Source organism: Populus euphratica, unplaced genomic scaffold (assembly GCF_000495115.2).
Source record: "Populus euphratica unplaced genomic scaffold, PopEup_1.0 scaffold903.1, whole genome shotgun sequence".
Lineage (NCBI taxonomy): Eukaryota > Viridiplantae > Streptophyta > Magnoliopsida > Malpighiales > Salicaceae > Populus > Populus euphratica.
The window spans coordinates 78,257-86,235 of record NW_011500762.1 but is presented as its reverse complement, the minus strand read 5'-3'; positions in this window follow the sequence as shown (position 1 = coordinate 86,235).

Sequence of the window (7,979 nt, the reverse complement as noted above, 5' to 3'; positions counted from 1 at the left end):
TACTACTATTATTTTTATTGTTGTTATTGATGATGTTGTTGTTGTTGTATTATCGTTATTTATAATTTAGACAATTAACCTCCTTGTAGTTCGACCTCGGTCTTGCCGAGTTATTTATTACTTTGACACTTTTGCACTTGAAAGAAGACATCAACTTTTGGTCGTGTCATTAGTTGAGTAATAAAAAGAATTGATACTATACTTATTTGAAATACCATTAGTGGATCCTCTAACCTTGATAATTATTTTATCCTTATTTTATCCTTTCATGAATCTTACATTTCAAAGTCCTCTTCAACTCATCATCATCATCATTATTATTATTATTTATAATTTATATAGTTAACCTCCTTGTGGTTCTACTTCGATTTTGTCAAGTTATTTATTACTTCGTCACTCTTACACTTAGGAGAAGAGATCAACTCTTTGGTCATGTCAATTAGTAAAAATATTTTATTTATTCTCAAATAGTATTGTTTGTAAATCCTTACACAAGGTAGAATGAGATTTAAAAAGAGTTTCTTAATAAAAAAAAATCATTGAAGAGCTCACAACCAAAAGAAACATGTTTGGGTTTTTTATTAAAGGCTTGAAATAAAAGGACAATGGTACCTTGATTCTTATAAAAAGCTTGATATGTAGAACATCGAAGAACTTACAGATAAAGATATTTTAGAAAAGCCAATTAGGTGTTTGATCAAAGGTTTAAAGTGAAAAAAAAAAAAAACTTAGAAGGATCCATTATCTCAACTTTGAAGAGTGAAGGTCTATGAAATCATAACACATGTTAGAAAGCAAAAGAGGATGAAATGGCTTAAGGGAGTGAAAGTGATCCTAAACCCATAAAGACCTTCAAACATCATTTAAGCTTGTGAATTCCTTTTCTTTGATAGGTATAAAACTCAGCCTTTATTATATGTCTTGAAAAGTCCATTCTAATTAAGCAAGCAAGAAAGACTGATAAATACGTTTTTAAAATGTAAAAAACCATTCACTAGAGTCATGATAAAGTGAATAATGATTCATCTTTATTGAGAAATTTAAACACAAGACTTCAAATAAGTATATGATCCCTTTTTAACCCAATGCAAAATGGGTTATCTTCTAAACCAATCATCATGATCAAATACCTTTCTTTAAAGACTGATACAAATAATGAGAATTGCATGAACATTACTATTTTACATGACATGGAAAAATTCTAGGCTTTCAAAAAGACAAGGTAAATCCTGTAAAATCCTTATTAGGGAAAACACTCTAAAATTTGAGAAAACCACATGAAAAACAAAATTGTCATAAGACAATGAGTTATAATGCATTCCTAATTAGGATAGTATTCATCATGGCCTAAATACATATAAACAGAGAAGGCTAAAAAGGCATCTCAATGCTCAAGATTTGAAAGTAACTCGTACGAACTTGCTTAGGCAAACTAGAAAGATGAGCAAAAAAAATGACCACTTCAGAAATTACAACCCTCAACAATCAAAATAAGAGATTGTGAAGAAATGATGGGGTCTATATTTCAAAAGGCATGTATTGCATATGGTTTAGTCTCAACTTTAAAATAGTATAGGTGCAAGATTCATCAATCAAGAGAAAAGACAATAATATCTACATGGGTAAACAGAAATCAAGAAATGACAAAGAAATCTCATCCATATGATGTGGATAATTAAGGTCATAAGAAAAAGCATTCATTTTAAAAGTTTACCCATGGAGGGTATTTTATTTTGAATTTTTTTTAGTAAAGTTTTGAAGGATTTTGATGAAGATCCTAGTTTAAATTTTAAAATGGACAGGTTGCTCGTGAAAATAAACTAATTTTAGGGAAGCATAGATGTTTGCTGAAGTTTTTATTGGAATTTAGAAAGGATAGGTGGCCCATGAAAATAGGCTAACTTTTGAATTTTAAAATGGGCATGACGCATATATAAATAAACTCCTTTCAAGGAAGCATGAATGCTTGCTTGAGTTCTTTTTCAAATTTGAAAAGGGCAAGTCATTTATGGAAATAGGGCAACTTTTGAATTTCAAAATGGATTAGTCACTTTTAAAAATAGACCAATTTCAAGGAAACATGAATGCTTGTTGAAGTTCTTTTTAAAATTTAAAAAGGATAGGTCACCTATGAAAATATATCAATTTTAAGGAAAATAGATGCTTACTAAAGTTCTTTTTAGAATTTAGAAAGGGTAAGTCACCTATGAAAATAGGCCAACTTTTGAATTTCAAAATGGGTAAGTCACTTATGAAAATAAACCAATTTCATGGAAGCATGGACACTTGTTGATTTTTTTTTGGAACTTGAAAGTGGTGGGTCACCCATGAAAATGGGTTAACTTTTGAATTTCAAAACGAATAGATCGCCCATAAAAATAGACCAATTTCAAGGAAGTATTGACGCTTGCTGAAATTCTTTTTGAATTTTAAAAGAGACATGTCACCCATGAAAATAGACTAGTTTTTTGAATTTTAAAATCAAAGTTTTTGGATAAGTGGATCGCCCAGCAAGTCGGAGAAACATTTTTTATTTACAAGTTCACTAAGCAAAACCTTGATGAGATTTTATTTTGTAAGTATTGTAAAAAGAGGGTATCTATTATTACTTATTTTTAGCCCATAATCAAGAAAAGAACAAGGAAAAAAGAAAAAATTAAAATCCAAAAATACAATAGGATACATATAGAGAAAGCCTCAAAGATTGCACTAGTTTGTGGTGAAGGACCAAAATAACAAATAAAAAAGTTAAAAGACCAAATTGTGCAAGATTGGTAAAATTAGTGACCCAATTTTGATTAATAAAAGACTCATTTGGTAAAAATATTTTTATTTGGGGTAAAGAAATATAAATTTGGATGAGTAATGACTTAATGAGGATTTTGGAAGGTTTAATTAATTTTATTATGGATTTAATTACAAGAAAAATCAGTTTTTTAGAGTCAATTTAAATGTTAATTGGAAGAAATTAAAGTTTGACGATTGAAATTGAACTTTGAAAAGTTTAATTGGTTAAATCATGGGCTTAAATATGAGAAACAATAATTTTTAATAGCTAATTAAGGGCTTGATTGAAAAAACTCAAAACCAAGAACTAAATCGTAAAATATGCAAGATTTTAAGGACTGAAATTGACTAAATTATGGGCCAAATGGAAGAAAATTGAAAGTTTAATCGTCAATTAAAGATCCAAGTGCATAAATAAAAAACCAAGGACTAGGATGAAAGTAGCACTAAACTTTGGGTTGATGATTAAGTTTGATAGGGATAAAAATGCATGAAATTAAAAGTTTAAGAGGTAATTATAAATGCAATTAAAAGTAATTGGAAGAATAAGAACTAAAATAAAATCGAATTAGATCCTAAATTAAAAACACTAATTTATAAGGGTTTAACTTAGACGACACGTCATTCACCTACTGTTCATCTCCTTCCTTTGTAGCTTGAAATGATTGGGTTAACACTATTTGAGAGCTTGTTATAAAGTTCTAAACCTCCAATTGATACAAAGTCTTTTACAAATGGAAGAAGATATCCCCCTATAACTCTATTTTCATAAAATTAAATGTTTGCATCTCAATTCTTCTATAGGAGTATCCAACATTTTGTCCATGATTAGCAATCACTGCATCTTCATATTCTATACTGATCAAATTAACACCTTCAAACAAATAAATATAGAGCTACAAACCTCTAAATGGAGCAAAGATTGATCCAAACAAAAGGTGTGCATCTCTTTTACTAAGTTCAGGTGGTCTCTAATGATATTTATATCAAAGTTTCTCTAGTGAAGCTGAGAAAGTGGTCAACTTAGTTAGCCTTGACTAATATACCTATTTATGTAAAACCACCTAACCTTTTCATGTGTTCTCACTTAAAAAGTTTTAGATGGTTCTTATCAAGGGCTGTCAATCTTTTATTCGCGATCAGAAGTTAAGAAATGCATGTCTTTGTCTTAAAGAAAGAGAAAACCACTTAGGCAAAACCATCATCCTTAAAAACCATTGAAGGATAAAGGTTCTAGCTGTTAACATTTATTTAGAACTCTCTCATTTTAATCAAATAACTAAGCTTTGATTAATCTTCGAGGGAATTCACCAAAAAACCTAAAACCCCCCTATAATTACACCTAAAAATGAAAGAAAAAAGAAAAGGAAAAATAAAGAAAAACATAAGGATATTCTCACCTAATTTAAAACTAAAAAGCCTATTACCATAAACATCATGCCTCAACGTTCAATCAAAACTCATGTCCTTAGTTCTTCTTTACCTGGAAAAGATTTGGTTATTAGGTTTGATGTTTATTTCAAATCCAAGTTTTTGATGTTTATTGCATATTTAAGTTTAGAATCTTTCGTCGTGTTATTCAATATAAAACTCATTTTCTCCCATATATAATTATCCCTTTACTCTATGAAATTCAACCCTCTATCACAAAAACCATTACCCTCATCAAAGCCTAAATTATCTAACACTCATATTTAAATTCTCACTAAGAATTTCTTGCTAAATGTTCTCATCCATTATGGCAAAATCCACAGTTTTTTATTAAGCTTTTTTTCAAGCTTTATGAGGACATCAATCCTATGAAAGCCAATCATTCAGGAATAAATCCTAAGTACAAGATGTTAGTTCAAGATGAATGTGTCTAGTTACAGGCCCAAGGTCTCATTGAACCTATAGACTCACAATGGTCTTGTGAAGCCTTTTATATTAATAAAAGGTGTTAAAAAAAAAAAGGCAAGCTTAGGTTGATAATTAATTATCAGCCCCTGAATCATTTCCTGCAAGATGATAAGTTCCTTTGCCAAACACCATGACATTATTCTCATGCCTTCACAATGCTGAAGTTTTCTCCAAGTTTCATTTCAAGGCCAGATTTTGGCAACTTGGCATTCATCCTGACATAGCTCAGGTGTCGGTTATACCATACATTATGGGCTATGAAAGTGCCAAGCATTTGTTGTACCAAGTGTTATACAACATAAATCAAGATTAGTCATTTAACAAGCAAAGTATTAAAGAGTGAACAAGATAGCAAATATAAAACATGTTAGTATCAAACATTAAAGTCCATATTAAGTTTACATTATACTTATTCTTACACCATTAGTGTAACCTTTTCACCTTGACATAATTAACTTAGCTAGACATAATGAAAGAAAGCAAAATAGATAAACAAAATAAGAACATAAAAGTTAACTAAGTAAAGGAAAGGAAATGAAAGGCATAAACTTAATATTAATGAAAACAAAGCATAAAAAATACAAAGAGAGAAAGGAAGAGCATGATCTTGATCTGAACACCAAGATGCCTAAATGCATGGCAAATGCCTCCTTTTATAGGCCAAAATTGGGAACTATTGATTTGATGACTAATTGATAAGTGGGTGACCAACTTTTGACTTGGTGACAATCCTTATCTTCTCTTGTCTGCCCAAAACGTCATTGATAACGTCAAAATTGGAGCCAGTTGCAAACATGAAAGTTGTAGGCAATTGTCTCAGCTTTCTTGTGTAAACAATTCAGCTCATTTGGACTTCTAGAACTCCAGATATGGCCAAAATACCGAACAGTGCTCGGGCTGGAAGACAGATTCGGGCTTCTTTGTTGTTGCTACAATTTGGACTTGATAATGGCCTTTTTAGATCTTGGGCTCCATATGAAAGTTGTAGGCCTATGTCTTACCTTTCCATCCATATAAATTTGACCTAAATCTGAGATCTGTAGCTCCAGATATGGCCCAATTACCGAACAGTGTTCCGGTTTGGATTGCACTGACATCTCTTTTCTAAGTTTGGTCATCTCTTTATCCTTGCAATTTAAGTTCTTCAAGTCATCAATCAATCCTTTCATTTATGTGATAGGCCTGCATTAAAAATAGATATTTACCACAAATTATAGGTATCTTATCTTATTAGATACATTATTATAAAACATATTTTAGTTAAGGAGTTATTGATACTTCAAGTGCAAAATGATGATATAAAACCATGATAAAAATGCACTTTTAAGTACTAATGACCAGACCATCATTATCAATGGCGAGTCATGCCTTTTGGTCTCAAAGTGGCACCCTTATTATTTCAAAAGGCCATGATTAAAGTATTTGAACTCATGCTTTGATCAACTTTAATCGATATTGACGATGTGTTACTTTTCTCTAAAGATGAGGAGTTACATGCTACTTTGTTAAAAAAATTTATAGAAATTGTTCATCACCATAGTATTATACTTTTTTCAAAGCTAGATGTTCATCTATTATAAGAAAATCGAATTTCTTGGCATGATCTTTGCAGATGGTGCTTATACATCTAACACCTATATAATTGAAAAACTCCAAAAGTTTTCAAATGGCCCCTTCATGTGAAAGCAAGTCCAATAGTTTTTGGAATTGTCCAATATCTCAGAAATTTTATCCCTAGAGTTGCATAGATGATGAGGCCATTTCAACTCATACTCAAGAAAGATGCGGACACTTGGATAGAAAAATACTCAAGTAATTAGATAATTAAAGATAGCCATAAAAAATTTACCTGCTTTAGTCATTCCTTCAACAGGACGACGCATACTCTAAACTGATGCTAGTGACAAGTATTAGAGTGTTGATTTCCAAAAAAATAAAGATGGCCACCGACGTATATATGGCTACAAAAGTGGGTTATTCAAGGAGTCAAAAACTTATTACCTCTCCATTTTTAAGGAAATCTTAGTTGTAAAGTATGGCATCCAAAAATTTAAGTTTCACTTGGTAGCTTAACACTTTATAGTTGTCATAAATTGTTCCTCCTTTCCAAAATACTACAGTTCAAGTATAAGATGCTTCCTCATCCAAAGTTTTTGAGATTAATTGAGTGGTTTTCTAATTACACCTTCACCGTCGAGCATATAAAAAGAAACAAGAATTTGATCCCAAACATGCTCACCAGACCACCCAAATCACAAACACTACTCCTTTTCCTGATTCTTATGGCCTCCTCTTCCAATCCTCCTCCACCTAAACAAGATTTCCCTGTAAAATGACTTACGTCCTTTTGCTCAAGAAATGGTTCTTAAACACACTTTTGACCTTCAGGCAAAAGACAAACTATTTAGCCTCTAAAACTACCTTCTTTTCAACTATGATATGTCTTCCCTTTATCTCCAAAGCCTAGGCATCCATCTTAAATATCCTTTTATTTACCTTTTCACCTTCAAACTTGCTGGATTGTTCTTTATAGAACTCTACTTTTTCTTATGGTATTTTTATCACCTATATCATACTGCTATCGAGTTTTCTACTGATTTCTTTCGTTCCAGATTTCTTAGGACATCTTGGCTGGCAAACTCGTGGAACTATACTCTAAAGTTTCTCACTTGGTTCTACAACCCCACACAATGGATCTCTTTTCTCCTACAGGAAAAATCCAAATGGCTCCATGCATGAACATATTAGATTGAAGTACACCACACTACATTTCATAATAAATTTGTTAAGCAAGCTTTTTCCCATCTATTCTTTATTTTCATATTCTATAGGCCTTTTAAAGCTTCAGCAGACAATCTTGTTATGAGTTTTCCACAGGTTGCAGTATACAAAACTTATCCATACTCCTTGTTGAAAACCCCTTAGATAACCTCCCGGATATTAGGACCTTGCAAAAAACCATGTGCCTTAAAAACAACATTATTCTTGATGAAATATAACCTAAAGGAACAAATCCTAATGAAAAAAATGATTATGATCTATATGACCCTCAATATTTTGCTCATCCTCATAACTTGCAGATGCAGTATAAAAACAAAAAAATTCAAGTAGATAATTTTGGGGATACTAATTAGTATTTAAAAGTGTATTTTTATAAAGCTTTTATATCATTCTTTTGCACTTGAAGTATCAATAACTCCTTAACTAAAGCATGTTTTATAATAACATATCTAATAATATAAGATACCTTTAATAGGTAGTAAATATTTATTTTAAATGTAGGCCTATCACAT